The 8768-nt window shown below is 36.1% G+C and overlaps 1 pseudogene; it reads left to right on the top strand.

Annotated features, from left to right (window-relative positions):
• The first annotated feature begins 3231 nt into the window (after positions 1 to 3231).
• Positions 3232 to 3351, top strand: LOC123950226 (annotated as a pseudogene).
• Positions 3352 to 8768: the final 5417 nt, after the last annotated feature.

Raw genomic sequence — 8768 nt, 5'->3', positions numbered from 1 at the left:
TTTTATAAATACTACATAATTAGTCATATCTAAATTTTTATGTCAGTATTATGCTTCCTGAGATTTGACCATGTTGATATGAAAACTGTAATTTATTCATTTGCTTTGTAAGAAGCTATATTAGCACTTAAGCCATTTTATATTTGATGGGCATTTGGGTTGAATTCACTTTTATTGTTATGAATATGTTGCAGTGGTATTCCCAAACACAAAAAGATTCTTTTTGTATTTCTTGGTATACAGGAACAAGAAGTACTCCAGAATATGCACTTAAGAATGTATTTGCAGGGGCACCTGGGTGGCTCAGTGGGTTAAGCCACTGCCTTCGGCTCAGGTCATGATCTCAGGGTCCTGGGATCGAGCCCCACATTGGGTTCTCTACTCAGCAGGGAGCCTGCATCCCCCTCTCTCTCTGCCTGCCTCTCTACTTGTGATCTCTCTCTCTCTCTCTGTCAAATAAATAAATAAAACCTTTAAAAAAAAAAAAAGAATGTATTTGCAGGGGCGCCTGGGTGGCTCAGTGGGTTAGGCCACTGCCTTCGGCTGAGGTCATGATCTCGGGGTCCTGGGACCGAGTCCCACAACGGGCTCTCTGCTCAGCAGGGAGCCTGCTTCCCTCTCTCTCTCTCTCTCTCTGCCTGCCTCTCTATCTACTTGTGATCTCTCTCTGTCAAATAAATAAATAAAATATTTTAAAAAAAGACAAAAAAAGAATGTATTTGCAGAATCAGAAATTATGTATAGGTCAGTATTGGATCAGGGTAGCAGAACTACTGTATTATGAGTAAGGAATTTATTACAAAAATTACTCTTACAAAATTCTAGGAAATGCTGGAGAAACAAAGATGGGAAAAGGATCAGAGAAAAGTATAAACATTTGATATGGTGTGGTTGATAAAGTTGAAGCTTGTGGGAGGCTAGGCCTATGTAGCTGCTGGAGTGAATCCTGCAGAAGTCTGAGATACAAGTCTATAGAATTGTGTTGTATTTTCATGGATACTGTCTGAGTCTGCAGCAATTCATCCAGCAGGCTGACAGAGAAGGAGGGGAAACAGGAGCCCAATATCCCCACTGAGTCTGCCCCTTACAGACTCTAACTAAACATGATGCACATTTCTCAGGTGGCAAACCCTAACATGAAACCATAGAGAACAGGATTCTGAGATGTACATTTACAGATTACCTAAATTGAATCAGCATTTATTAGATAATTAATTTCAAATAATTTTCCAAAGTTGTTCCAATTTTTACCCCACCAGCAATATGTAAATTTCTCTTGGTCTGCATTCTTATTTGCCTTTGCTTTGTTAGGCCTTTATTCTACATATCTAATATGTATAAAATAGTATTTACTTCAGATTGTAATTTATATTTCCCTTCCCTGTTCTGTAGAGGGATTAAACAACTTTCAATCATATTTCCTCTTTGGTGAAATGCCTATTTAATGGCATTGGCTCATTTTTTTTTTTTCTATGAAGTTGATTCACTTTTTTCCTATCAATTTGAATTTTTTTCACTTTTTAAAAAATTTCTTTTAGGCGTAACAGTATTCATTGTTTTTGCACCACACCCAGTGCTCCACGTAATACATGCCCTCCCTATTACCCACCACCTGGATCCCCAACCTCCCACCCCCCGCCGCTTCAAAACCCTCAGGTTGTTTTTCAGTGTCCAGAGTCTCTCATGGTTCCCCTTCCAATTTCCCTCAACTCCCTTCTCCTCTCCATCTCCCCATGTCCTCCATGTTATTTGTTATGCTCCACAAATAAGTGAAACCATATAATACTTGACTCTCTCTGCTTGACTTATTTCACTCAGCATAATCTCTTCCAGTCTCGTCCATGTTGCTACAAAAGTTGGGTATTCATCCTTTCTGATGGAGGCATAATACTCCATCGTGTATATGGACCACATCCTCCTTATCCATTCGTCCGTTGAAGGGCATCTTGGTTCTTTCCACAGTTTGGCGACCGTGGCCATTGCTGCTATAAACATTGGGGTATAGATGGCCCTTCTTTTCACTACATCTATATCTTTGGGTTAAATACCCAGTAGTGCAATTGCAGGGTCATAGGGAAGCTCTATTTTTAATTTCTTGAGGAATCTCCACACTGTTCTCCAAAGTGGCTGCACTAACTTGCATTCCCACTAACAGTGTAAGAGGGTTCCCCTGTCTCCACATCCTCTCCAAAACATGTTGTTTCCTGTCTTGCTGATTTTGGCTATTCTAACTGGTGTAAGGTGATATCTCAATGTTGTTTTAATTTGAATCTCCCTGATGGTTAGTGATGATGAACATTTTTTCATGTGTCTGATAGCCATTTGTATGTCTTCATTGGAGAAGTGTCTGTTCATATCTTCTGCCCATTTTTTGATATGATTATCTGTTTTGTGTGTGTTGAGTTTGAGAAGTTCTTTATAGATCCTCAATATCAACCTTTTGTTTGTACTGTCATTTGTAAATATCTTCTCCCGTGGGTTGCCTCTCTGTTTTGTTGACTGTTTCCTTTGCTGTGCAGAAGCTTTTGATCTTGATGAAGTCCCAAAAGTTCATTTTCGCTTTTGTTTCCTTTGCCTTTGGAGACACATCTTGAAAGAAGCTGCTGTGGCTGATATCGAAGAGGTTACTGCCTATGTTCTCCTCTAGGATTCTGATGGATTCCTGTCTCACATTGAGGTCTTTTTTCCATTTTGAGTTTATCTTTGTGTATGGTGTAAGAGAATGGTCGAGTTTCATTCTTCTACATATAGCTGTCCAGTTTTCCCAGCACCATTTATTGAAGAGACTGTCATTTTCCACTGTATATTTTTTCCTGTTTTGTCAAAGATTATTTGACCATAGAGTTGAGGGTCCATATCTGGGCTCTCTGCTCTGTTCCACTGGTCTATGTGTCTGCTTTTATGCCAGTACCATGCTGTCTTGGTGATCACAGCTTTTTTTTTTTTTTCCCTTTTTATTTATTTTTTCAGCGTAACAGTATTCATTCTTTTTGCACAACACCCAGTGCTCCATGCAAAACGTGCCCTCCCCATCACCCACCACCTGTTCCCCCAACCTCCCACCCCTGACCCTTCAAAACCCTCAGGTTGTTTTTCAGAGTCCATAGTCTCTTATGGTTCGCCTCCCCTCCCCAATGTCCATAGCCCGCTCCCCCTCTCCCAATCCCACCTCCCCCCAGCAACCCCCAGTTTGTTTTGTGAGATTAAGAGTCATTTATGGTTTGTCTCCCAATCGCTTCTCGGCCTTTTGGCTAAGATCATGTGTAGTATCTGTTCTGATCACAGCTTTGTGGTAAAGCTTGAAATCAGGTAATGTGATGCTGCCAGTTTTGTTTTTGTTTTTCAACATTTCCTTAGGAATTCGGGGTCTCTTCTGATTCCATACAAATTTTAGGATTATTTGCTCCAGCTCTTTGAAAAATACTGGTGGAATTTTGATCGGAATGTCATTAAAGTTGAATTATTTTTATATTCAAACAAAGTTGTGTTACGAACATCATTTCAAATTTTCTTACTGGTAATATAATTTATCTCTTGTTTCTCTGATTTGTGCTTTCTATCACTCTAATTTCTTTGATTATTCTGATACTTAGAAGACTTAGTTACTTGTTATAAAAATTTAGAGATTATTTTTTTCTCAAGTAACAATTAAAAAAAAAAAACTTTATCACCCAGTTCAAGTTTGCTTTATGCTTGAGAAGGATGAACTGGAATAGGATAATGTCTGGCTTTTCTATGTTCTCCTCTTGTTTTTCTTTACCTACTGCAAGTCAACTAGCAATGGCTTCTGACCACCTCTATTTGAATACACTGAAACTGGAGCAAACTAGAAAAACTTAAGGATCAAACATTTTACTTGCCAGATCTTATCCTGCATTAACATTGGGCTTTCTAGGGTTTGTGACTATTCAGTATTCTCTCTTGGTGGCCTTGGACTGTCCTTCCAAAGATCCAGGTGATGTTTTATTATTATTACTTTTTTTTTTCATCTGACTACTTTGATTTTTTTTCCCTCTGGATCCTTGGGCACCTGGCAGTCTATCTTTTCTGTCGATGTCCTATCATTCCCATATCCCTGGCTTGAGCAGGACTTAAGAGGGCTTCCATCAATTTAATCAATGCCTGCTCTAACTCATGAATAAGGTTCATGCATCCATTCCCCACTGCTGGTGGAAATAAAGCTCAGTTCTATTGCCATCCCATTTCTCCCCTTTTCATGCCTCAGACTGATATATTACTTATCCTTTCCACTTTAGGTTACTCAAAAGCAGTTGTCAAACAGTATTCCCATGGGATAGCCCACCTAAACACCAGGATATTCTCAGAAAACCTTTTATCAGACTTCCTTTAAAACCCCTCTACCTCAGGTCTGGCAGAGGAGGGCAAATAGACACCAATCCTGTCTATAGTCATCTCCTCACCCCACTTGTTCAGACTCAACCCATTTACACTACTAATTAGATATGGGGCCTAAAACCAAATTAAGAAACTTTCTTTTTTGCAAATGCTCCCTTTGGAATTTAAGAGGACATGTCACAGATTGGTTTCTTCATGGTCTTTTACATCCTCAGTCTGATCTATGACAGAAAATGTCTTATATTAACCTCCCACTATATTATTTATTACGAATAAAAGTGCCTCATGTCTGATAAAGAGAACACATATTAGTAATTATAATTTCATAGAAAAAGTAACAATTATATGTGGTAGCTAGATAAAGATCATCAACTCTCAGTTTAAAAAGTTCCTGAAAGACCTTAATTACAGCTACCACCATGTAGATTCTTCGATACCATTTTCAAAAGCCATGTCAAGGTGGTGACTTATAAAGGACCGAGTTTTTTCCATCGGTGTCTGAACAAACTTGCTGGAAGAAGAAAGTGAACGCTTCTTTTTCTTCTCCCATCACTGGATCCTATGGAAATTTCTCTCAACTATTCCACCCCATTTTAAAATCCAGCATGGAAAAGCTCAATTTCTAGTCTAAAATGTATTTTCTCTTTCCAAACTCATCAGGACACTAAACTCCCAACTAGATGGTTTTTCATCTCTGTGCTTCAATTTAAACTTGGGTCAAATGTTTGTTTTAAGAAATTGGTGATTGCATATACAAGTATTATATTAAAGAGTTAGAACAGTGTAGGAGAGAATCTCTACACATATCAGAATTAGGATTGAGTCTGGTTTGGGTCAATTATGCAGAACTTTGGATCAAGTACTATACTATACATTGTCAATATGGCTATTCTCTATGTGACTTCACCTACCCCCAAATCCATTCACCACTAGTCTTTGCTATGTTCTAAATCTATATACTACATTTCCTGGGCCTCATGGTGATTAGATTTTGTTTGTTTTGTTTTATTTTGTTTTATTTTACTTATTTATTTTTTTACGGTTAATTCTGTGGTATGCTGGAGCCAACTCACACCATCTTGCAAGAGCTGATTGTATGCATTTCTTTCTACCTTCCGTTCAATTACCTCATATTGATAGATTGAAATCAGCCATCATGGGAGTGATCACACCACAGGTATTGGCAAATTCTAAAACCAGGGTTTTGTTTTTGTTTTGAAAGCCATTTTTTCAACATTTCATTTATTGGTCTATCCCTGGATTAGCCAATGGGAAGTATGGACAGATCAGAGTGGGGAAAGAATATTGAGACAGATCATTCCTTCCCCGTCCTTTCTTCAGAGCTCCATTTTCGAAAGCATCCCCTACTTTCTCCTCCACAATTCCTATCAAGCAGGCCCCCCTCCAGAATCCCCTCTCACAAAGGATCTAGTAACATTATTTCATCCCCTCCTTTTCAGCCCCATTGGTTTTCTCTGTTGCTTGTCTCTGGTTATCTACACACCTTTTACAAATTTCCTTTACACTCCCCACCACTCTTTAAATAGTACCTTCATTAAATTTTATTTGAACTAGTTGGTATCCATTCTGTTTCCACAAACATAAATGATGTATCAATCATGACAGTTTTTCTGAAATGACCCAAATGCAGTCTCAGAATTTTGCTAAATATAGTGTTTCCCTGCAGCTCCTACTTTATATTAAATTTGGCATGTAAGATGAGGCCTCTTTAGAATCCAAATCCTAGAATATAAAATGATGGCAGTCAGCCTGATCATTAAAAACAAAGTGCCCTTTTAAAGCTAAGAATTCTCTTATTTTCACATTGACTAATTGAAAGCTAAAAAGCCAAATATTTAGCTTTGGGCTGCTGGTGCTCTTCCTAGCTCAAACACATGTAACACTGCTTTTTCTTTTCTTCAAATCACAATGGTTTTCACTTTACTTGAGAATCTGAGAAACTTCATAATCATTACTCTTCTTAATGTGCTGCCAAATAGTTCACCTACTGACATTATTTCACTAGGGGCAGGAAAATAAGTGGCTTATTTTTACTTTTAAAAAATCTAGCTCTGGTGTGGAACATGTAAGGAATGCTAATGTTTTCCCTCCCTTCTGCAATCAATTAGTCATTAAAAATGACTTTGGGCCAAATAAAATGCAGGATCTAACCTGATTCTCCTCCTCCCCTTTACTCATTTTTGTCAAGTTGAAGTTTTAGACAGTGGAAATGGCATCCTTAAGCAAATTTCCTCTTTTAAAGTTTGGTTTACTTGGCAGATGTTAAACTGTACATATTTTATTTCTGAAATTTAAAGAAGAAGTAGTACTTTCTTTACCCAAAGACCATATGTCAAGGAAAAATATTTTACACACAAATTCTCTCAAGGAAACTTGTTTTCTTTGCATTTTTACTGACAGATTTATTTGATTGATTCTCAGATCAACATACTTCTGTTTGACATGCTATCTTTAGAAATAGCTCTGTGTCTCATTATCTTCATAACAAGTAAACACCGTTTGAAATCATAGTAGTAATTATTTCTAAAGATGGTGATGGACAAGTTCTCTTTTTTTCAAGCTAGGTTCCATAGTCATGTACAGAACACCCTCCTAGTTTCTACTCTTTTATGCTTAGCTACATTAAAAGAGATAAATGGTAACTGATTCTATGGTATTCAAAGTCAGGACCAAAGTTAAGATGGTAACATTGACCCAGTACCTGCTTTGTAAATGCATATTAATGGTCATAAGAAGAATGCTCCCTGTTGTCATTGTTAGGGGTAAATATCATCAAGTAAAGGCTCTACATCATTTATACTTACTTAAACTCTCCATATTCAAAATGTAAGAGCATCCATTTTATCTCTGTTACTCATTCAATTACCTACTCCTGTATTCACGGGCATAAGGGTATCCAATTTAATAAATATACACCTATGAGACATTAATACATTGGCGCTTTTAGATAATTCAACATAACACATTTGGAATTTTGAAAGTATGTATCTAAATACTTCTACTAATATTTACAAATATATTGTTAATATTTTATGTTTATGTTATATTATACTTATATTATTCACTAAATTAATATTTTTAAAATGTTAACTTGGGTTAGTTAGTTCTATTTTAAGGAATACTATGGTCAGCCAGTTTTTATGCCAAAACCCAATTAGAATTCCAAACATGTTTCCTATTCCTGAGCTACTGAGTCCCAAAGAAAGTCATTCAGGAAGCATTAACAGACTTAAAGCTACAATATGCCTTCTTCTTTTCTTTCCTTTCCTTTTTTTTTTTTTCCTGAACACTCCACATGTTTACCCATCCACAATTTTATGAATGTTACTTTATCTTTTGGAAATTTCTTCACTCTCACAGCACACTATTTTCTACATACCCTAAAAATCTACCTTTAAATAAAACTCTCATATAACTTTTTTTTTACTCTTTCAGAATAAGTTAATTCATTTGAGTTCTCATAATGCTGTGAAAATAGTACTGTTATAATAAGACACTGTGATTTTTCACATATATTTCCATAAATAAATCTAGTATCCCTAGAGGATAGTGTCTTATGGTATTCTTTTTGGCCTTTCTGAAAGCTAATGCAATGCCAGGATATAGTCTGTGTTCAGTGAATTTTAGTTTAATAAATTTTTGTCTGCATGAACTACTTTTTTTCTAGTTATTGGAATTTATATTGATAATCTTCCCTCAAGAAAACAGGCAATAATTTCTCTTTAAATATTGCTAAAGAAAGGATCATGGGCATTTAACCCTATGGAGCCCAACAAAAATAATTCTCTGAACTTGCAGAGCATGTAGATTAAATGAGTGTTAAGTCCTAACAGGTCAATGTACTTTCTATGCAAATTTGATTTTAATAAATTATTAATTAGATCCCAAACTCATTATAAAATTTTTCACAGGGATTCAGAAACATGGGGTTTCGGAAAGAATATACTAATGTGTAGTTCATCTAAAATGTGTTTCTCTGAACAGAAAAGTTAGAGAAAAAGTAATTAAGTATTAGACCCTACAGAATACTGGCATAATTGTGGCTATTTTTGTTATAGTATCTCTCTTATAAAAGGTAGAACCTATAGTTTCCTTAATTTAATTCTTAACTAAAACAATTTTTATCACTGTTTTAAAATGATCATAGATACAGGGTTATTAGTTTTGATTTCCTGAACCTTTGAATTCAAGGCATCAGATACTTTTGACTAATACAGACTACAGGGAATCTTAGTATCATTGGCCAAGTTAGTAAAGTAGCAATTCAGAGAGATTTCAGATGAAACAAGTACAAGCTTTGTAAGTTAAAATTGTTTAGTAAGCAATGTATCTTTCCTAAAACTGAAAAAAAAATCTTTAATTTGATTAGGAAACTATTTACATTTGTAAAT

Source organism: Meles meles, chromosome 8 (genome assembly GCF_922984935.1).
Source record: "Meles meles chromosome 8, mMelMel3.1 paternal haplotype, whole genome shotgun sequence".
NCBI classification, from domain to species: domain Eukaryota; kingdom Metazoa; phylum Chordata; class Mammalia; order Carnivora; family Mustelidae; genus Meles; species Meles meles.
This window is presented reverse-complemented; position numbering and strand designations above follow the sequence as displayed.